Source organism: Pleurodeles waltl, chromosome 4_1, assembly GCF_031143425.1.
Source record: "Pleurodeles waltl isolate 20211129_DDA chromosome 4_1, aPleWal1.hap1.20221129, whole genome shotgun sequence".
Classification (NCBI taxonomy): Eukaryota; Metazoa; Chordata; class Amphibia; order Caudata; family Salamandridae; genus Pleurodeles; species Pleurodeles waltl.
Window position 1 is genome coordinate 853169460 of NC_090442.1, and position 23628 is coordinate 853193087.

The following is a 23628-nucleotide window of genomic DNA, read 5'->3' on the forward strand; positions in this document are numbered from 1 at the left end:
AGTCTGTCCATCTGTCTCTGGGTGGAAAGCAGTGGATAATGCCACATCTATTTTCAGTTTTTTACATAATTTTTTCCAAAATTTAGAGTTGAACTGGCTCCCTCGGTCTGACACCACTTTGCTTGGCAAACCATGTAAACGCACAATTTCCCTTATAAAAATATCGGCAAATTCTGCCGCCGTGGGTAATTTCCGTAATGGTACAAAATGTGCCATTTTAGATAAAAAATCCACTATAACCAACACTGTTGTGAAAGATTTTACAGGTGGTAAACCTACAATAAAGTCTACCCTCACAGTGTGCCAAGGTTGTTTGGGTGTTGGCATTGGTATTAACAAGCCGTCAGGGGCCTTATGAGAAGATTTATTTCTTGCACAAATTGGACAGGTAGTGACAAATTGCTTAATGTCCTTTCTTATAGTGTCCCACCAAAAGTGTTTTTGCACATTTTCCAGGGTTTTTACCCAACCAGGATGACCTGCCAACGGTGAGGCGTGATGCCAAATTTTCACCTGTGTTTGTAATTCAGAGGTAGGCACTAACAGCATGTTGTCGTGATACAATAAACCTCGTTGTATTGTGTTATGGGAATCCTTTAACCAATCCTGAGGTGCTATTTGCATGTGTGCATTATATAGATCTGTGATGAAATCCTTCTGTTGTACTGGTGCCAAAAACTTTTGGGGAGGAATAATGGGTTCTCCTATTTTATCTTGTTTCATGTCTGAGGTATGTCCGTATCTAGATAACACATCAGATTGAATTTGTTGTGCACCTGGTCTATAGGTTATTACAAAGTCAAATGTGCTAAAAAAAATTAACCAGCGCATCTGACGTGGTGTTAGTGCTTTAAGTGATCCAAAAAACTGTAGGTTCCTGTGGTCAGAAAAGATTGTAACTGGGTACTTGGCTCCCATTAAATGGTGCCTCCATTCTGAAAAGGCTACTTTGATAGCTAGTAGTTCCCTTTCAGCCACAGTGTAATTTTGTTCAGCTGGTAATAACTTTTTGGAATAGAAGGCTATAGGATGTAACTGGCCATCTACTGCATCTCGTTGAGAGAGAACTCCTCCTAAAGCTACTTGTGAAGCATCCGCTTCAACAAAAAAAGGCAAGTCAGGATCAGGATGTTTCAGAATTGGGGCTGAAGTGAACTTTTGTTTTAGGAGTTGAAAGGCGTGTGCCGCCTCATCAGTCCAAAGAAATGGTTTCCCTTTCCGCAACAAGGTAGTTATTGGGGCCGCAATGTCTGCAAAATGTGCAATAAACCTCCTATAAAAATTGGCGAAACCCAGAAATTTCTGAATATCTTTTACAGAGGATGGTTCTGGCCAATCAGCAATAGCACTGATTTTCTTTACATCCATAGTTATTCCTTGAGGTGACAGGCAGTATCCTAAAAAGTCCACCTTGCTGACATTAAAAGTACACTTTTCTAACTTAGCAAAAAGATGATTTTCTTTTAACTTTGATAATACTGCACGAACATGTTGGGTATGTTCTTCTGAGTTCTTAGAGTAAATGAGGATGTCGTCTATGTATACTATGACACAAACGTCCAGGAATTTGTGTAGGACCTCATTTATAAAGAACTGAAAGGCCGCAGGGGCATTACATAACCCAAAGGGCATTACTGTGTACTCAAATAAACCAAACTTTGTCTTGAAAGTTGTCTTCCACTCATCCCCCTCTTTTACTCGGACCAGGTGGTAAGCTCCCCGCAGATCTAGTTTAGTGTATACAGTAGAATGTCTTAATTGATCCAACAACACAGGTATTAGAGGAAGAGGATATTTATTCTTTATTGTAGCCTTATTTAGTCTTCTATAATCGATACACGTGCGCAGGGATTTATCCGGCTTCGGGATAAAAAAGAGTGGAGATGACACCGGAGATGTGGAATGACGGATGAACCCAGACTGTAGTAGGTCATCTAGGTAGGTTCTTAAGTATTTGGTTTCTTCGTCAGTCAAAGCATATACTCTGTTATTAGGTAAAGGGGCCCCTGGGATAAGATCTATACGACAGTCATAAGACCTATGTGGGGGCAGCACACTAGCCTTTACTGGATCAAAGACGTCTTTAAAGTCAGAATATTCAGGAGGGAGACTTGGTTCATCTTGTGTAACACTAGCTCAGTGTAATACTGTGCTCTGTTCTGTACCTGCTTCTTGATAGCAATTGGTTCTACAGAAAGAGGAATCCAAAGTAACAGTTCTATTCACCCAATCAATTTTTGGGTTATGAGTTGTTAACCAGGGTACCCCGAGAATCAAACCAAAATTAGGAGTATCTATCAGATCAAAGCTAATCACCTCTGTGTGCCCGTTCTGACAGACCATAACAAGTGGACTTGTTTGTTTTGTGATTAATCCAGAGGTCAATTCTGACCCATCCACTGCACATACTGCTTCTGGACAAGGCTTTAGGCACATAGGAAGTCCTAAGTTTTCAGCTAACTTATTATCCACAAAATTTCCTGTCGCGCCTGAGTCCAGTAGGACAGGGAGAGAATGCCTCACTTGGGTAGTAACAATTAAAACGACCTGAATTATGAAATGTCTAGGTATGTGCGGTACCATGAAGGCTGCAGCATTAGAGGTTTGATTAAGATGTTTTCTCGAACAAGTAACCTCTCCCCTTGTCGAGCTTAATCGTTTCTCGATTCAGTTAAGGAGGTGGAGGAAACAGCACCCTTTCGTGGATTTTTAGGCTTTACTGGACATTCTCTGGCAAAGTGACCTGCCCTTCCACAATATAAACATAATTGAAGTTTTCTCCTTCTTTCTTTTTCCTCTGATGTGAGTGGACCTCTGAGTGTCCCTATTTGCATAGGCTCAGGTTCAGGGAGTTTATTATCTGGGTCTTTCTTCTCGTGTCTAATAAAAGTTAACTGTGATTCCAGTTTGTATTTATCTCCCTTTCTTTCTCCTAGTCTATGTTCTAATTTCACAACTAAATCTACAAAGTCCGAATAGTCTTCTGGCAAATCAACGATATGAGCCAGCGCGTCTTTTAAATCATCTCTCAAACCTTTATAGAAAAGGGAGACACGCTTTTCTTCTGGCCACTGTGTCTCGGTGAGTAAACGATTAAAAGTAGTGAGATAGGTCAATAAATCCTTGTTACCTTGTTTAAGATTTAAAAGCTCATTATCACTTGCCTGCATGAAAATGTGTTTTGCAAAAAGGCTGGTCATGGTACGTTTAAATTGATTCCAATTATGGAGGATGGGATCATCTCTCTCCACGAAAGGAATTGACCAATTGGCTGCTGTGCCACCCAAATAAGACAAGACGAATGCCACTTTCGTAGCATCAGTAAGGAACTGTTGTGGCTTACAAACGAAGTGTAATTGACATTGATTGATAAAAACATTGAATTTGTTACTATCTCCATGAAAACGTTCAGGTGCTGCTAAGGGCACAGCATTAGGAACATTAACAGTGACCTCAACTGGGGGAGGCAAAGTTGTATGTTTTGATGGCGCCCCTGTCTCTGAGGAGGTTTTAAACAAAGGCGTAAAAGCTGTGTTCCACTGAGATACCCTAAATTTATACCTGCTTAAATCCTGTTTTAAAGAGGTATTCTCCATCTTTAATCTCTCTATTTCCTCTTGCATATGTTGCAAGATGCCAGACACTGATTCATTAGGAGCCAAGTCCTCATTTAGGGCCTGCGCCATATCCGTGACGTCAATGCCCTCTATTTCTTCCCCGATATTCATCGTCCACCAGAACTGTTTTTTTTTTTTTTTAAGGCTTGTGCTTCTGTCAAAGCCCAGCTCACCTGAGTCCTTGTTCAGTTCTGATGGAGGTTGAAGACAATCCGACCCCACCCTGAAACTGCTTGTTCCAGCACACTAGTTTTTAAAACAGTGCACTAAGAACAGAAGCTCAAGGGAAGGGGGGAAGTGGATAAAATAAAATAAAGAGACAACACTGTTCTTGCGTTTCCACTGTTGAAGTGCTGCACAAATCTGCGGCCCTCTCTGACTTCTGTAGAAACTAGTGCCTAATGAAACATAAACAAAGAACAGATAAGTACAACCTATTCCTAACTGGGTTCCTGACTATCCCTTCATTTATTAAAAATTTTCTTCTAAAAGTACCTCTTGGATCTTGGTCTCTAGTTTCCAGGTTTGGAATGTGTTACTGCTCTGGGATGTGCTTTCTATTACTCTAAAGCTTCTAAAACATTAAACAAATACCGTTATCAGAATTACCAATATCAAACATTCATCTTAATATAACTAAAGCCTAAATTCCCAATAGCAGACTCACTTTTCCCATATTTCCAGAATCTTTTATAAAACAAATACTGTACTTTTACGTCAAAATACAGCATGTAATTTGTGCAAGTCCTTGATTTACTGTTTGCCTTGCTGTTAATGGTTTCCACGGTTCGATTCTTAAAAGTTCCATAAAAAAAAAGTATGTTTGCTTCGCAAAGTTCCGCAAAGTATTCTTGTAACAAAGAGTTTGAATCACAATGTTCGTGGAAGGTATCTTGTTTCAAATTGTCTATACACGAATCCAGAAATTGTTGTCAAAGTTCTTTCAGGTAATAAAAGTTTTGCACTTACTTGTTGCTGGCAAGAGATACTGATCAGTCTAACCTTGTGTTCTTTCTCTTTTGCGGGTTGCTTGCAGGAGAGAGGCTGAGGCAAGGAGGAACCGGAAACCGGAAGAAGGAAGAGCCAGCAGCTGCGCCCATTGAAGCCAATGAAAGTCTGTAGAGAGCAGGAGTGCCAGCGCCGAGGGATCTGTCCTCAGGTAAGCGGGAGGTAGACGAGCACAAGCACTGGGTGAGGCTCGGGGGCTGCCTTTTATAGACAGGGCTGGGTGTGGTCCTCACATGCTGCACATGTTCTTGAAAGGTGTGCAGAGCTGGGTGTGGTTTGAAGAGCTGGGTGTGGTCCTCACATGCTGCACATGTTCTTGAAAGGTGTGCAGAGTTTCAGTTATTATGCAAATGAGTTAAATTAACACATGGCCTAGAGAGGAGTGTTTTAAAGAAGCCTTGGTAAAAGCAAGGCCCAATGTGTAAACAAAACAGCACATTAAACAACATACACAGAAGCCTAGGGGGGAAGGTGAGATAACAAGAAAGGCTTTCAATAGTAAGTTTAAAAGGGAGCTATTACAGAACCCACTAGTGCAGTGAGAGGGGACATGCTCTTTGCTGTGCACAAACCCTAACAGTTGCCCCCCTCAAAGGCCCTCCTACAGGACGGGGTTTTCCTGGATTTTTTAAATAAAACCGTCTAATCAGCTGTGGGGCATGTACATATGATGCTGGTTCCCATGAATTCTCAGATTCATCATATCCTTTCCATTCTACTAAATAAAACAGACGTCCACTAATTCTTTTTGAGTCTTTTATGCTTTTCACTTCATATTCTAGATTTCCCTTAATTGGTATGGGTGGAGGTGGTGGTTCAGGTCGGGTTTTTGGATTGTACGGCTTAAGCAAGGACACATGGAATGTAGTATGTACTGGATATTCTTTTGGTAAATCTAATTTTACTGTTACCGGGTTTACTATGGCAGTTATACTAAAGGGTCCAATGAAACGTGGTTGCAGCTTTCGGGATCCCTCTATGTTTAGGTTCTTTGTGGAGAGCCATACCTTGTCACCGATTTTATACATTGGGGCCTCAGATCTGTGTTTGTCTGCTTGTCTTTTCATGCTTTCCTTGTACTTTAATAAATGTTTCCTGGCTTTGTCTTGTATGTCACCTAACCTCGTTAGTCTATCCGTTACTGTAGGTAACAGAGAATCTTCTAACAAAATGGGTATAGCTCTTGGATGATACCCCTGCAAGAAATAGAATGGTGAGCACAGTAGAGCTGAATGCTCAGTATTATTATTAACAAACTCCGCTACAGGGAGAGCTTCCAACCATTCCCTAGAATAATCAGCCAATAAACAACGTAGCGTTTGAAGTAAGGTTTGGTTCAGTCTGTCCATCTGTCTCTGGGTGGAAAGCAGTGGATAATGCCACATCTATTTTCAGTTTTTTACATCATTTTTTCCAAAATTTAGAGTTGAACTGGCTCCCTCGGTCTGACACCACTTTGCTTGGCAAACCATGTAAACGCACAATTTCCCTTATAAAAATATCGGCAAATTCTGCCGCCGTGGGTAATTTCCGTAATGGTACAAAATGTGCCATTTTAGATAAAAAATCCACTATAACCAACACTGTTGTGAAAGATTTTACAGGTGGTAAACCTACAATAAAGTCTACGCTCACAGTGTGCCAAGGTTGTTTGGGTGTTGGCATTGGTATTAACAAGCCGTCAGGGGCCTTATGAGAAGATTTATTTCTTGCACAAATTGGACAGGTAGTGACAAATTGCTTAATGTCCTTTCTTATAGTGTCCCACCAAAAGTGTTTTTGCACATTTTCCAGGGTTTTTACCCAACCAGGATGACCTGCCAACGGTGAGGCGTGATGCCAAATTATCACCTGTGTTTGTAATTCAGAGGTAGGCACTAACAGCATGTTGTCGTGATACAATAAACCTCGTTGTATTGTGTTATGGGAATCCTTTAACCAATCCTGAGGTGCTATTTGCATGTGTGCATTATATAGATCTGTGATGAAATCCTTCTGTTGTACTGGTGCCAAAAACTTTTGGGGAGGAATAATGGGTTCTCCTATTTTATCTTGTTTCATGTCTGAGGTATGTCCGTATCTAGATAACACATCAGATTGAATTTGTTGTGCACCTGGTCTATAGGTTATTACAAAGTCAAATGTGCTAAAAACAATTAACCAGCGCATCTGACGTGGTGTTAGTGCTTTAAGTGATCCAAAAAACTGTAGGTTCCTGTGGTCAGAAAAGATTGTAACTGGGTACTTGGCTCCCATTAAATGGTGCCTCCATTCTGAAAAGGCTACTTTGATAGCTAGTAGTTCCCATTCAGCCACAGTGTAATTTTGTTCAGCTGGTAATAACTTTTTGGAATAGAAGGCTATAGGATGTAACTGGCCATCTACTGCATCTCGTTGAGAGAGAACTCCTCCTAAAGCTACTTGTGAAGCATCCGCTTCAACAAAAAAAGGCAAGTCAGGATCAGGATGTTTCAGAATTGGGGCTGAAGTGAACTTTTGTTTTAGGAGTTGAAAGGCGTGTGCCGCCTCATCAGTCCAAAGAAATGGTTTCCCTTTCCGCAACAAGGTAGTTATTGGGGCCGCAATGTCTGCAAAATGTGCAATAAACCTCCTATAAAAATTGGCGAAACCCAGAAATTTCTGAATATCTTTTACAGAGGATGGTTCTGGCCAATCAGCAATAGCACTGATTTTCTTTACATCCATAGTTATTCCTTGAGGTGACAGGCAGTATCCTAAAAAGTCCACCTTGCTGACATTAAAAGTACACTTTTCTAACTTAGCAAAAAGATGATTTTCTTTTAACTTTGATAATACTGCACGAACATGTTGGGTATGTTCTTCTGAGTTCTTAGAGTAAATGAGGATGTCGTCTATGTATACTATGACACAAACGTCCAGGAATTTGTGTAGGACCTCATTTATAAAGAACTGAAAGGCCGCAGGGGCATTACATAACCCAAAGGGCATTACTGTGTACTCAAATAAACCAAACTTTGTCTTGAAAGTTGTCTTCCACTCATCCCCCTCTTTTACTCGGACCAGGTGGTAAGCTCCCCGCAGATCTAGTTTAGTGTATACAGTAGAATGTCTTAATTGATCCAACAACACAGGTATTAGAGGAAGAGGATATTTATTCTTTATTGTAGCCTTATTTAGTCTTCTATAATCGATACACGTGCGCAGGGATTTATCCGGCTTCGGGATAAAAAAGAGTGGAGATGACACCGGAGATGTGGAATGACGGATGAACCCAGACTGTAGTAGGTCATCTAGGTAGGTTCTTAAGTATTTGGTTTCTTCGTCAGTCAAAGCATATACTCTGTTATTAGGTAAAGGGGCCCCTGGGATAAGATCTATACGACAGTCATAAGACCTATGTGGGGGCAGCACACTAGCCTTTACTGGATCAAAGACGTCTTTAAAGTCAGAATATTCAGGAGGGAGACTTGGTTCATCTTGTGTAACACTAGCTCAGTGTAATACTGTGCTCTGTTCTGTACCTGCTTCTTGATAGCAATTGGTTCTACAGAAAGAGGAATCCAAAGTAACAGTTCTATTCACCCAATCAATTTTTGGGTTATGAGTTGTTAACCAGGGTACCCCGAGAATCAAACCAAAATTAGGAGTATCTATCAGATCAAAGCTAATCACCTCTGTGTGCCCGTTCTGACAGACCATAACAAGTGGACTTGTTTGTTTTGTGATTAATCCAGAGGTCAATTCTGACCCATCCACTGCACATACTGCTTCTGGACAAGGCTTTAGGCACATAGGAAGTCCTAAGTTTTCAGCTAACTTATTATCCACAAAATTTCCTGTCGCGCCTGAGTCCAGTAGGACAGGGAGAGAATGCCTCACTTGGGTAGTAACAATTAAAACGACCTGAATTATGAAATGTCTAGGTATGTGCGGTACCATGAAGGCTGCAGCATTAGAGGTTTGATTAAGATGTTTTCTCGAACAAGTAACCTCTCCCCTTGTCGAGCTTAATCGTTTCTCGATTCAGTTAAGGAGGTGGAGGAAACAGCACCCTTTCGTGGATTTTTAGGCTTTACTGGACATTCTCTGGCAAAGTGACCTGCCCTTCCACAATATAAACATAATTGAAGTTTTCTCCTTCTTTCTTTTTCCTCTGATGTGAGTGGACCTCTGAGTGTCCCTATTTGCATAGGCTCAGGTTCAGGGAGTTTATTATCTGGGTCTTTCTTCTCGTGTCTAATAAAAGTTAACTGTGATTCCAGTTTGTATTTATCTCCCTTTCTTTCTCCTAGTCTATGTTCTAATTTCACAACTAAATCTACAAAGTCCGAATAGTCTTCTGGCAAATCAACGATATGAGCCAGCGCGTCTTTTAAATCATCTCTCAAACCTTTATAGAAAAGGGAGACACGCTTTTCTTCTGGCCACTGTGTCTCGGTGAGTAAACGATTAAAAGTAGTGAGATAGGTCAATAAATCCTTGTTACCTTGTTTAAGATTTAAAAGCTCATTATCACTTGCCTGCATGAAAATGTGTTTTGCAAAAAGGCTGGTCATGGTACGTTTAAATTGATTCCAATTATGGAGGATGGGATCATCTCTCTCCACGAAAGGAATTGACCAATTGGCTGCTGTGCCACCCAAATAAGACAAGACGAATGCCACTTTCGTAGCATCAGTAAGGAACTGTTGTGGCTTACAAACGAAGTGTAATTGACATTGATTGATAAAAACATTGAATTTGTTACTATCTCCATGAAAACGTTCAGGTGCTGCTAAGGGCACAGCATTAGGAACATTAACAGTGACCTCAACTGGGGGAGGCAAAGTTGTATGTTTTGATGGCGCCCCTGTCTCTGAGGAGGTTTTAAACAAAGGCGTAAAAGCTGTGTTCCACTGAGATACCCTAAATTTATACCTGCTTAAATCCTGTTTTAAAGAGGTATTCTCCATCTTTAATCTCTCTATTTCCTCTTGCATATGTTGCAAGATGCCAGACACTGATTCATTAGGAGCCAAGTCCTCATTTAGGGCCTGCGCCATATCCGTGACGTCAATGCCCTCTATTTCTTCCCCGATATTCATCGTCCACCAGAACTGTTTTTTTTTTTTTTTAAGGCTTGTGCTTCTGTCAAAGCCCAGCTCACCTGAGTCCTTGTTCAGTTCTGATGGAGGTTGAAGACAATCCGACCCCACCCTGAAACTGCTTGTTCCAGCACACTAGTTTTTAAAACAGTGCACTAAGAACAGAAGCTCAAGGGAAGGGGGGAAGTGGATAAAATAAAATAAAGAGACAACACTGTTCTTGCGTTTCCACTGTTGAAGTGCTGCACAAATCTGCGGCCCTCTCTGACTTCTGTAGAAACTAGTGCCTAATGAAACATAAACAAAGAACAGATAAGTACAACCTATTCCTAACTGGGTTCCTGACTATCCCTTCATTTATTAAAAATTTTCTTCTAAAAGTACCTCTTGGATCTTGGTCTCTAGTTTCCAGGTTTGGAATGTGTTACTGCTCTGGGATGTGCTTTCTATTACTCTAAAGCTTCTAAAACATTAAACAAATACCGTTATCAGAATTACCAATATCAAACATTCATCTTAATATAACTAAAGCCTAAATTCCCAATAGCAGACTCACTTTTCCCATATTTCCAGAATCTTTTATAAAACAAATACTGTACTTTTACGTCAAAATACAGCATGTAATTTGTGCAAGTCCTTGATTTACTGTTTGCCTTGCTGTTAATGGTTTCCACGGTTCGATTCTTAAAAGTTCCATAAAAAAAAAGTATGTTTGCTTCGCAAAGTTCCGCAAAGTATTCTTGTAACAAAGAGTTTGAATCACAATGTTCGTGGAAGGTATCTTGTTTCAAATTGTCTATACACGAATCCAGAAATTGTTGTCAAAGTTCTTTCAGGTAATAAAAGTTTTGCACTTACTTGTTGCTGGCAAGAGATACTGATCAGTCTAACCTTGTGTTCTTTCTCTTTTGCGGGTTGCTTGCAGGAGAGAGGCTGAGGCAAGGAGGAACCGGAAACCGGAAGAAGGAAGAGCCAGCAGCTGCGCCCATTGAAGCCAATGAAAGTCTGTAGAGAGCAGGAGTGCCAGCGCCGAGGGATCTGTCCTCAGGTAAGCGGGAGGTAGACGAGCACAAGCACTGGGTGAGGCTCGGGGGCTGCCTTTTATAGACAGGGCTGGGTGTGGTCCTCACATGCTGCACATGTTCTTGAAAGGTGTGCAGAGCTGGGTGTGGTTTGAAGAGCTGGGTGTGGTCCTCACATGCTGCACATGTTCTTGAAAGGTGTGCAGAGTTTCAGTTATTATGCAAATGAGTTAAATTAACACATGGCCTAGAGAGGAGTGTTTTAAAGAAGCCTTGGTAAAAGCAAGGCCCAATGTGTAAACAAAACAGCACATTAAACAACATACACAGAAGCCTAGGGGGGAAGGTGAGATAACAAGAAAGGCTTTCAATAGTAAGTTTAAAAGGGAGCTATTACAGAACCCACTAGTGCAGTGAGAGGGGACATGCTCTTTGCTGTGCACAAACCCTAACAGTTGCCCCCCTCAAAGGCCCTCCTACAGGACGGGGTTTTCCTGGATTTTTTAAATAAAACCGTCTAATCAGCTGTGGGGCATGTACATATGATGCTGGTTCCCATGAATTCTCAGATTCATCATATCCTTTCCATTCTACTAAATAAAACAGACGTCCACTAATTCTTTTTGAGTCTTTTATGCTTTTCACTTCATATTCTAGATTTCCCTTAATTGGTATGGGTGGAGGTGGTGGTTCAGGTCGGGTTTTTGGATTGTACGGCTTAAGCAAGGACACATGGAATGTAGTATGTACTGGATATTCTTTTGGTAAATCTAATTTTACTGTTACCGGGTTTACTATGGCAGTTATACTAAAGGGTCCAATGAAACGTGGTTGCAGCTTTCGGGATCCCTCTATGTTTAGGTTCTTTGTGGAGAGCCATACCTTGTCACCGATTTTATACATTGGGGCCTCAGATCTGTGTTTGTCTGCTTGTCTTTTCATGCTTTCCTTGTACTTTAATAAATGTTTCCTGGCTTTGTCTTGTATGTCACCTAACCTCGTTAGTCTATCCGTTACTGTAGGTAACAGAGAATCTTCTAACAAAATGGGTATAGCTCTTGGATGATACCCCTGCAAGAAATAGAATGGTGAGCACAGTAGAGCTGAATGCTCAGTATTATTATTAACAAACTCCGCTACAGGGAGAGCTTCCAACCATTCCCTAGAATAATCAGCCAATAAACAACGTAGCGTTTGAAGTAAGGTTTGGTTCAGTCGTTCAGTCTGTCCATCTGTCTCTGGGTGGAAAGCAGTGGATAATGCCACATCTATTTTCAGTTTTTTACATCATTTTTTCCAAAATTTAGAGTTGAACTGGCTCCCTCGGTCTGACACCACTTTGCTTGGCAAACCATGTAAACGCACAATTTCCCTTATAAAAATATCGGCAAATTCTGCCGCCGTGGGTAATTTCCGTAATGGTACAAAATGTGCCATTTTAGATAAAAAATCCACTATAACCAACACTGTTGTGAAAGATTTTACAGGTGGTAAACCTACAATAAAGTCTACGCTCACAGTGTGCCAAGGTTGTTTGGGTGTTGGCATTGGTATTAACAAGCCGTCAGGGGCCTTATGAGAAGATTTATTTCTTGCACAAATTGGACAGGTAGTGACAAATTGCTTAATGTCCTTTCTTATAGTGTCCCACCAAAAGTGTTTTTGCACATTTTCCAGGGTTTTTACCCAACCAGGATGACCTGCCAACGGTGAGGCGTGATGCCAAATTATCACCTGTGTTTGTAATTCAGAGGTAGGCACTAACAGCATGTTGTCGTGATACAATAAACCTCGTTGTATTGTGTTATGGGAATCCTTTAACCAATCCTGAGGTGCTATTTGCATGTGTGCATTATATAGATCTGTGATGAAATCCTTCTGTTGTACTGGTGCCAAAAACTTTTGGGGAGGAATAATGGGTTCTCCTATTTTATCTTGTTTCATGTCTGAGGTATGTCCGTATCTAGATAACACATCAGATTGAATTTGTTGTGCACCTGGTCTATAGGTTATTACAAAGTCAAATGTGCTAAAAACAATTAACCAGCGCATCTGACGTGGTGTTAGTGCTTTAAGTGATCCAAAAAACTGTAGGTTCCTGTGGTCAGAAAAGATTGTAACTGGGTACTTGGCTCCCATTAAATGGTGCCTCCATTCTGAAAAGGCTACTTTGATAGCTAGTAGTTCCCATTCAGCCACAGTGTAATTTTGTTCAGCTGGTAATAACTTTTTGGAATAGAAGGCTATAGGATGTAACTGGCCATCTACTGCATCTCGTTGAGAGAGAACTCCTCCTAAAGCTACTTGTGAAGCATCCGCTTCAACAAAAAAAGGCAAGTCAGGATCAGGATGTTTCAGAATTGGGGCTGAAGTGAACTTTTGTTTTAGGAGTTGAAAGGCGTGTGCCGCCTCATCAGTCCAAAGAAATGGTTGCCCTTTCCGCAACAAGGTAGTTATTGGGGCCGCAATGTCTGCAAAATGTGCAATAAACCTCCTATAAAAATTGGCGAAACCCAGAAATTTCTGAATATCTTTTACAGAGGATGGTTCTGGCCAATCAGCAATAGCACTGATTTTCTTTACATCCATAGTTATTCCTTGAGGTGACAGGCAGTATCCTAAAAAGTCCACCTTGCTGACATTAAAAGTACACTTTTCTAACTTAGCAAAAAGATGATTTTCTTTTAACTTTGATAATACTGCACGAACATGTTGGGTATGTTCTTCTGAGTTCTTAGAGTAAATGAGGATGTCGTCTATGTATACTATGACACAAACGTCCAGGAATTTGTGTAGGACCTCATTTATAAAGAACTGAAAGGCCGCAGGGGCATTACATAACCCAAAGGGCATTACTGTGTACTCAAATAAACCAAACTTTGTCTTGAAAGTTGTCTTCCACTCATCCCCCTCTTTCACTCGGACCAGGTGGTAAGCTCCCCGCAGATCTAGTTTAGTGTATACAGTAGAATGTCTTAATTGATCCAACAACACAGGTATTAGAGGAAGAGGATATTTATTCTTTATTGTAGCCTTATTTAGTCTTCTATAATCGATACACGTGCGCAGGGATTTATCCGGCTTCGGGATAAAAAAGAGTGGAGATGACACCGGAGATGTGGAATGACGGATGAACCCAGACTGTAGTAGGTCATCTAGGTAGGTTCTTAAGTATTTGGTTTCTTCGTCAGTCAAAGCATATACTCTGTTATTAGGTAAAGGGGCCCCTGGGATAAGATCTATACGACAGTCATAAGACCTATGTGGGGGCAGCACACTAGCCTTTACTGGATCAAAGACGTCTTTAAAGTCAGAATATTCAGGAGGGAGACTTGGTTCATCTTGTGTAACACTAGCTCAGTGTAATACTGTGCTCTGTTCTGTACCTGCTTCTTGATAGCAATTGGTTCTACAGAAAGAGGAATCCAAAGTAACAGTTCTATTCACCCAATCAATTTTTGGGTTATGAGTTGTTAACCAGGGTACCCCGAGAATCAAACCAAAATTAGGAGTATCTATCAGATCAAAGCTAATCACCTCTGTGTGCCCGTTCTGACAGACCATAACAAGTGGACTTGTTTGTTTTGTGATTAATCCAGAGGTCAATTCTGACCCATCCACTGCACATACTGCTTCTGGACAAGGCTTTAGGCACATAGGAAGTCCTAAGTTTTCAGCTAACTTATTATCCACAAAATTTCCTGTCGCGCCTGAGTCCAGTAGGACAGGGAGAGAATGCCTCACTTGGGTAGTAACAATTAAAACGACCTGAATTATGAAATGTCTAGGTATGTGCGGTACCATGAAGGCTGCAGCATTAGAGGTTTGATTAAGATGTTTTCTCGAACAAGTAACCTCTCCCCTTGTCGAGCTTAATCGTTTCTCGATTCAGTTAAGGAGGTGGAGGAAACAGCACCCTTTCGTGGATTTTTAGGCTTTACTGGACATTCTCTGGCAAAGTGACCTGCCCTTCCACAATATAAACATAATTGAAGTTTTCTCCTTCTTTCTTTTTCCTCTGATGTGAGTGGACCTCTGAGTGTCCCTATTTGCATAGGCTCAGGTTCAGGGAGTTTATTATCTGGGTCTTTCTTCTCGTGTCTAATAAAAGTTAACTGTGATTCCAGTTTGTATTTATCTCCCTTTCTTTCTCCTAGTCTATGTTCTAATTTCACAACTAAATCTACAAAGTCCGAATAGTCTTCTGGCAAATCAACGATATGAGCCAGCGCGTCTTTTAAATCATCTCTCAAACCTTTATAGAAAAGGGAGACACGCTTAACGATTAAAACTAGTGAGATAGGTCAATAAATCCTTGTTACCTTGTATAAGATTTAAAAGCTCATTATCACTTGCCTGCATGAAAATGTGTTTTGCAAAAAGGCTGGTCATGGTACGTTTAAATTGATTCCAATTATGGAGGATGGGATCATCCCTCTCCACGAAAGGAATTGACCAATTGGCTGCTGTGCCACCCAAATAAGACAAGACGAATGCCACTTTCGTAGCATCAGTAGGGAACTGTTGTGGCTTACAAACGAAGTGTAATTGACATTGATTGATAAAAACATTGAATTTGTTACTATCTCCATGAAAACGTTCAGGTGCTGCTAAGGGCACAGCATTAGGAACATTAACAGTGACCTCAACTGGGGGAGGCAAAGTTGTATGTTTTGATGGCGCCCCTGTCTCTGAGGAGGTTTTAAACAAAGGCGTAAAAGCTGTGTTCCACTGAGATACCCTAAATTTATACCTGCTTAAATCCTGTTTTAAAGAGGTATTCTCCATCTTTAATCTCTCGATTTCCTCTTGCATATGTTGCAAGATGCCAGACACTGATTCATTAGGAGCCAAGTCCTCATTTAGGGCCTGCGCCATATCCGTGACGTCAATGCCCTCTATTTCTTCCCCGATATTCATCGTCCACCAGAACTGATTTTTTTTTTTTTAAGGCTTGTGCTTCTGTCAAAGCCCAGCTCACCTGAGTCCTTGTTCAGTTCTGATGGAGGTTGAAGACAATCCGACCCCACCCTGAAACTGCTTGTTCCAGCACACTAGTTTTTAAAACAGTGCACTAAGAACAGAAGCTCAAGGGAAGGGGGGAAGTGGATAAAATAAAATAAAGAGACAACACTGTTCTTGCGTTTCCACTGTTGAAGTGCTGCACAAATCTGCGGCCCTCTCTGACTTCTGTAGAAACTAGTGCCTAATGAAACATAAACAAAGAACAGATAAGTACAACCTATTCCTAACTGGGTTCCTGACTATCCCTTCATTTATTAAAACATTTCTTCTAAAAGTACCTCTTGGATCTTGGTGTCTAGTTTCCAGGTTTGGAATGTGTTACTGCTCTGGGATGTGCTTTCTATTACTCTAAAGCTTCTAAAACATTAAACAAATACCGTTATCAGAATTACCAATATCAAACATTCATCTTAATATAACTAAAGCCTAAATTCCCAATAGCAGACTCACTTTTCCCATATTTCCAGAATCTTTTATAAAACAAATACTGTACTTTTACGTCAAAATACAGCATGTAATTTGTGCAAGTCCTTGATTTACTGTTTGCCTTGCTGTTAATGGTTTCCACAGTTCGATTCTTAAAAGTTCCATAAAAAAAAAGTATGTTTGCTTCGCAAAGTTCCGCAAAGTATTCTTGTAACAAAGAGTTTGAATCACAATGTTCGTGGAAGGTATCTTGTTTCAAATTGTCTATACACAAATCCAGAAATTGTTGTCAAAGTTCTTTCAGGTAATAAAAGTTTTGCACTTACTTGTTGCTGGCAAGAGATACTGATCAGTCTAACCTTGTGTTCTTTCTCTTTTGCGGGTTGCTTGCAGGAGACAGGCTGAGGCAAGGAGGAACCGGAAACCGGAAGAAGGAAGAGCCAGCAGCTGCGCCCATTGAAGCCAATGAAAGTCTGTAGAGAGCAGGAGTGCCAGCGCCGAGGGATCTGTCCTCAGGTAAGCGGGAGGTAGACGAGCACAAGCACTGGGTGAGGCTCGGGGGCTGCCTTTTATAGACAGGGCTGGGTGTGGTCCTCACATGCTGCACATGTTCTTGAAAGGTGTGCAGAGCTGGGTGTGGTTTAAAGAGCTGGGTGTGGTCCTCACATGCTGCACATGTTCTTGAAAGGTGTGCAGAGTTTCAGTTATTATGCAAATGAGTTAAATTAACACATGGCCTAGAGAGGAGTGTTTTAAAGAAGCCTTGGTAAAAGCAAGGCCCAATGTGTAAACAAAACAGCACATTAAACAACATACACAGAAGCCTAGGGGGGAAGGTGAGATAACAAGAAAGGCTTTCAATAGTAAGTTTAAAAGGGAGCTATTACAGAACCCACTAGTGCAGTGAGAGGGGACATGCTCTTTGCTGTGCACAAACCCTAACAGTTGCCCCCCTCAAAGGCCCTCCTACAGGATGGGGTTTTCCTGGATTTTTTAAATAAAACCGTCTAATCAGCTGTGGGGCATGTACATATGATGCTGGTTCCCATGAATTCTCAGATTCATCATATCCTTTCCATTCTACTAAATAAAACAGACGTCCACTAATTCTTTTTGAGTCTTTTATGCTTTTCACTTCATATTCTAGATTTCCCTTAATTGGTATGGGTGGAGGTGGTGGTTCAGGTCGGGTTTTTGGATTGTACGGCTTAAGCAAGGACACATGGAATGTAGTATGTACTGGATATTCTTTTGGTAAATCTAATTTTACTGTTACCGGGTTTACTGTGGCAGTTATACTAAAGGGTCCAATGAAACGTGGTTGCAGCTTTCGGGATCCCTCTATGTTTAGGTTCTTTGTGGAGAGCCATACCTTGTCACCAATTTTATACATTGGGGCCTCAGATCTGTGTTTGTCTGCTTGTCTTTTCATGCTTTCCTTGTACTTTAATAAATGTTTCCTGGCTTTGTCTTGTATGTCACCTAACCTCGTTAGTCTATCCGTTACTGTAGGTAACAGAGAATCTTCTAACAAAATGGGTATAGCTCTTGGATGATACCCCTGCAAGAAATAGAATGGTGAGCACAGTAGAGCTGAATGCTCAGTATTATTATAAACAAACTCCGCTACAGGGAGAGCTTCCAACCATTCACTAGAATAATCAGCCAATAAACAACGTAGCGTTTGAAGTAAGGTTTGGTTCAGTCGTTCAGTCTGTCCATCTGTCTCTGGGTGGAAAGCAGTGGATAATGCCACATCTATTTTCAGTTTTTTACATAATTTTTTCCAAAATTTAGAGTTGAACTGGCTCCCTCGGTCTGACACCACTTTGCTTGGCAAACCATGTAAACGCACAATTTCCCTTATAAAAATATCGGCAAATTCTGCTGCCGTGGGTAATTTCCGTAATGGTACAAAATGTGCCATTTTAGATAAAAAATCCACTATAACCAACACTGTTGTGAAAGATTTTACAGGTGGTAAACCTACAATAAAGTCTACGCTCACAGTGTGCCAAGGTTGTTTGGGTGTTGGCATTGGTATTAACAAGCCGTCAGGGGCCTTATGAGAAGATTTATTTCTTGCACAAATTGGACAGGTAGTGACAAATTGCTTAATGTCCTTTCTTATAGTGTCCCACCAAAAGTGTTTTTGCACATTTTCCAGGGTTTTTACCCAACCAGGATGACCTGCCAACGGTGAGGCGTGATGCCAAATTATCACCTGTGTTTGTAATTCAGAGGTAGGCACTAACAGCATGTTGTCGTGATACAATAAACCTCGTTGTATTGTGTTATGGGAATCCTTTAACCAATCCTGAGGTGCTATTTGCATGTGTGCATTATATAGATCTGTGATGAAATCCTTCTGTTGTACTGGTGCCAAAAACTTTTGGGGAGGAATAATGGGTTCTCCTATTTTATCTTGTTTCATGTCTGAGGTATGTCCGTATCTAGATAACACATCAGATTGAATTTGTTGTGCACCTGGTCTATAGGTTATTACAAAGTCAAATGTGCTAAAAAAAATTAACCAGCGCATCTGACGTGGTGTTAGTGCTTTAAGTGATCCAAAAAACTGTAGGTTCCTGTGGTCAGAAAAGATTGTAACTGGGTACTTGGCTCCCATTAAATGGTGCCTCCATTCTGAAAAGGCTACTTTGATAGCTAGTAGTTCCCTTTCAGCCACAGTGTAATTTTGTTCAGCTGGTAATAACTTTTTGGAATAGAAGGCTATAGGATGTAACTGGCCATCTACTGCATCTCGTTGAGAGAGAACTCCTCCTAAAGCTACTTGTGAAGCATCCGCTTCAACAAAAAAAGGCAAGTCAGGATCAGGATGTTTCAGAATTGGGGCTGAAGTGAACTTTTGTTTTAGGAGTTGAAAGGCGTGTGCCGCCTCATCAGTCCAAAGAAATGGTTTCCCTTTCCGCAACAAGGTAGTTATTGGGGCCGCAATGTCTGCAAAATGTGCAATAAACCTCCTATAAAAATTGGCGAAACCCAGAAATTTCTGAATATCTTTTACAGAGGATGGTTCTGGCCAATCAGCAATAGCACTGATTTTCTTTACATCCATAGTTATTCCTTGAGGTGACAGGCAGTATCCTAAAAAGTCCACCTTGCTGACATTAAAAGTACACTTTTCTAACTTAGCAAAAAGATGATTTTCTTTTAACTTTGATAATACTGCACGAACATGTTGGGTATGTTCTTCTGAGTTCTTAGAGTAAATGAGGATGTCGTCTATGTATACTATGACACAAACGTCCAGGAATTTGTGTAGGACCTCATTTATAAAGAACTGAAAGGCCGCAGGGGCATTACATAACCCAAAGGGCATTACTGTGTACTCAAATAAACCAAACTTTGTCTTGAAAGTTGTCTTCCACTCATCCCCCTCTTTTACTCGGACCAGGTGGTAAGCTCCCCGCAGATCTAGTTTAGTGTATACAGTAGAATGTCTTAATTGATCCAACAACACAGGTATTAGAGGAAGAGGATATTTATTCTTTATTGTAGCCTTATTTAGTCTTCTATAATCGATACACGTGCGCAGGGATTTATCCGGCTTCGGGATAAAAAAGAGTGGAGATGACACCGGAGATGTGGAATGACGGATGAACCCAGACTGTAGTAGGTCATCTAGGTAGGTTCTTAAGTATTTGGTTTCTTCGTCAGTCAAAGCATATACTCTGTTATTAGGTAAAGGGGCCCCTGGGATAAGATCTATACGACAGTCATAAGACCTATGTGGGGGCAGCACACTAGCCTTTACTGGATCAAAGACGTCTTTAAAGTCAGAATATTCAGGAGGGAGACTTGGTTCATCTTGTGTAACACTAGCTCAGTGTAATACTGTGCTCTGTTCTGTACCTGCTTCTTGATAGCAATTGGTTCTACAGAAAGAGGAATCCAAAGTAACAGTTCTATTCACCCAATCAATTTTTGGGTTATGAGTTGTTAACCAGGGTACCCCGAGAATCAAACCAAAATTAGGAGTATCTATCAGATCAAAGCTAATCACCTCTGTGTGCCCGTTCTGACAGACCATAACAAGTGGACTTGTTTGTTTTGTGATTAATCCAGAGGTCAATTCTGACCCATCCACTGCACATACTGCTTCTGGACAAGGCTTTAGGCACATAGGAAGTCCTAAGTTTTCAGCTAACTTATTATCCACAAAATTTCCTGTCGCGCCTGAGTCCAGTAGGACAGGGAGAGAATGCCTCACTTGGGTAGTAACAATTAAAACGACCTGAATTATGAAATGTCTAGGTATGTGCGGTACCATGAAGGCTGCAGCATTAGAGGTTTGATTAAGATGTTTTCTCGAACAAGTAACCTCTCCCCTTGTCGAGCTTAATCGTTTCTCGATTCAGTTAAGGAGGTGGAGGAAACAGCACCCTTTCGTGGATTTTTAGGCTTTACTGGACATTCTCTGGCAAAGTGACCTGCCCTTCCACAATATAAACATAATTGAAGTTTTCTCCTTCTTTCTTTTTCCTCTGATGTGAGTGGACCTCTGAGTGTCCCTATTTGCATAGGCTCAGGTTCAGGGAGTTTATTATCTGGGTCTTTCTTCTCGTGTCTAATAAAAGTTAACTGTGATTCCAGTTTGTATTTATCTCCCTTTCTTTCTCCTAGTCTATGTTCTAATTTCACAACTAAATCTACAAAGTCCGAATAGTCTTCTGGCAAATCAACGATATGAGCCAGCGCGTCTTTTAAATCATCTCTCAAACCTTTATAGAAAAGGGAGACACGCTTTTCTTCTGGCCACTGTGTCTCGGTGAGTAAACGATTAAAAGTAGTGAGATAGGTCAATAAATCCTTGTTACCTTGTTTAAGATTTAAAAGCTCATTATCACTTGCCTGCATGAAAATGTGTTTTGCAAAAAGGCTGGTCATGGTACGTTTAAATTGATTCCAATTATGGAGGATGGGATCATCTCTCTCCACGAAAGGAATTGACCAATTGGCTGCTGTGCCACCCAAATAAGACAAGACGAATGCCACTTTCGTAGCATCAGTAAGGAACTGTTGTGGCTTACAAACGAAGTGTAATTGACATTGATTGATAAAAACATTGAATTTGTTACTATCTCCATGAAAACGTTCAGGTGCTGCTAAGGGCACAGCATTAGGAACATTAACAGTGACCTCAACTGGGGGAGGCAAAGTTGTATGTTTTGATGGCGCCCCTGTCTCTGAGGAGGTTTTAAACAAAGGCGTAAAAGCTGTGTTCCACTGAGATACCCTAAATTTATACCTGCTTAAATCCTGTTTTAAAGAGGTATTCTCCATCTTTAATCTCTCTATTTCCTCTTGCATATGTTGCAAGATGCCAGACACTGATTCATTAGGAGCCAAGTCCTCATTTAGGGCCTGCGCCATATCCGTGACGTCAATGCCCTCTATTTCTTCCCCGATATTCATCGTCCACCAGAACTGTTTTTTTTTTTTTTTAAGGCTTGTGCTTCTGTCAAAGCCCAGCTCACCTGAGTCCTTGTTCAGTTCTGATGGAGGTTGAAGACAATCCGACCCCACCCTGAAACTGCTTGTTCCAGCACACTAGTTTTTAAAACAGTGCACTAAGAACAGAAGCTCAAGGGAAGGGGGGAAGTGGATAAAATAAAATAAAGAGACAACACTGTTCTTGCGTTTCCACTGTTGAAGTGCTGCACAAATCTGCGGCCCTCTCTGACTTCTGTAGAAACTAGTGCCTAATGAAACATAAACAAAGAACAGATAAGTACAACCTATTCCTAACTGGGTTCCTGACTATCCCTTCATTTATTAAAAATTTTCTTCTAAAAGTACCTCTTGGATCTTGGTCTCTAGTTTCCAGGTTTGGAATGTGTTACTGCTCTGGGATGTGCTTTCTATTACTCTAAAGCTTCTAAAACATTAAACAAATACCGTTATCAGAATTACCAATATCAAACATTCATCTTAATATAACTAAAGCCTAAATTCCCAATAGCAGACTCACTTTTCCCATATTTCCAGAATCTTTTATAAAACAAATACTGTACTTTTACGTCAAAATACAGCATGTAATTTGTGCAAGTCCTTGATTTACTGTTTGCCTTGCTGTTAATGGTTTCCACGGTTCGATTCTTAAAAGTTCCATAAAAAAAAAGTATGTTTGCTTCGCAAAGTTCCGCAAAGTATTCTTGTAACAAAGAGTTTGAATCACAATGTTCGTGGAAGGTATCTTGTTTCAAATTGTCTATACACGAATCCAGAAATTGTTGTCAAAGTTCTTTCAGGTAATAAAAGTTTTGCACTTACTTGTTGCTGGCAAGAGATACTGATCAGTCTAACCTTGTGTTCTTTCTCTTTTGCGGGTTGCTTGCAGGAGAGAGGCTGAGGCAAGGAGGAACCGGAAACCGGAAGAAGGAAGAGCCAGCAGCTGCGCCCATTGAAGCCAATGAAAGTCTGTAGAGAGCAGGAGTGCCAGCGCCGAGGGATCTGTCCTCAGGTAAGCGGGAGGTAGACGAGCACAAGCACTGGGTGAGGCTCGGGGGCTGCCTTTTATAGACAGGGCTGGGTGTGGTCCTCACATGCTGCACATGTTCTTGAAAGGTGTGCAGAGCTGGGTGTGGTTTGAAGAGCTGGGTGTGGTCCTCACATGCTGCACATGTTCTTGAAAGGTGTGCAGAGTTTCAGTTATTATGCAAATGAGTTAAATTAACACATGGCCTAGAGAGGAGTGTTTTAAAGAAGCCTTGGTAAAAGCAAGGCCCAATGTGTAAACAAAACAGCACATTAAACAACATACACAGAAGCCTAGGGGGGAAGGTGAGATAACAAGAAAGGCTTTCAATAGTAAGTTTAAAAGGGAGCTATTACAGAACCCACTAGTGCAGTGAGAGGGGACATGCTCTTTGCTGTGCACAAACCCTAACAGTTGCCCCCCTCAAAGGCCCTCCTACAGGACGGGGTTTTCCTGGATTTTTTAAATAAAACCGTCTAATCAGCTGTGGGGCATGTACATATGATGCTGGTTCCCATGAATTCTCAGATTCATCATATCCTTTCCATTCTACTAAATAAAACAGACGTCCACTAATTCTTTTTGAGTCTTTTATGCTTTTCACTTCATATTCTAGATTTCCCTTAATTGGTATGGGTGGAGGTGGTGGTTCAGGTCGGGTTTTTGGATTGTACGGCTTAAGCAAGGACACATGGAATGTAGTATGTACTGGATATTCTTTTGGTAAATCTAATTTTACTGTTACCGGGTTTACTATGGCAGTTATACTAAAGGGTCCAATGAAACGTGGTTGCAGCTTTCGGGATCCCTCTATGTTTAGGTTCTTTGTGGAGAGCCATACCTTGTCACCGATTTTATACATTGGGGCCTCAGATCTGTGTTTGTCTGCTTGTCTTTTCATGCTTTCCTTGTACTTTAATAAATGTTTCCTGGCTTTGTCTTGTATGTCACCTAACCTCGTT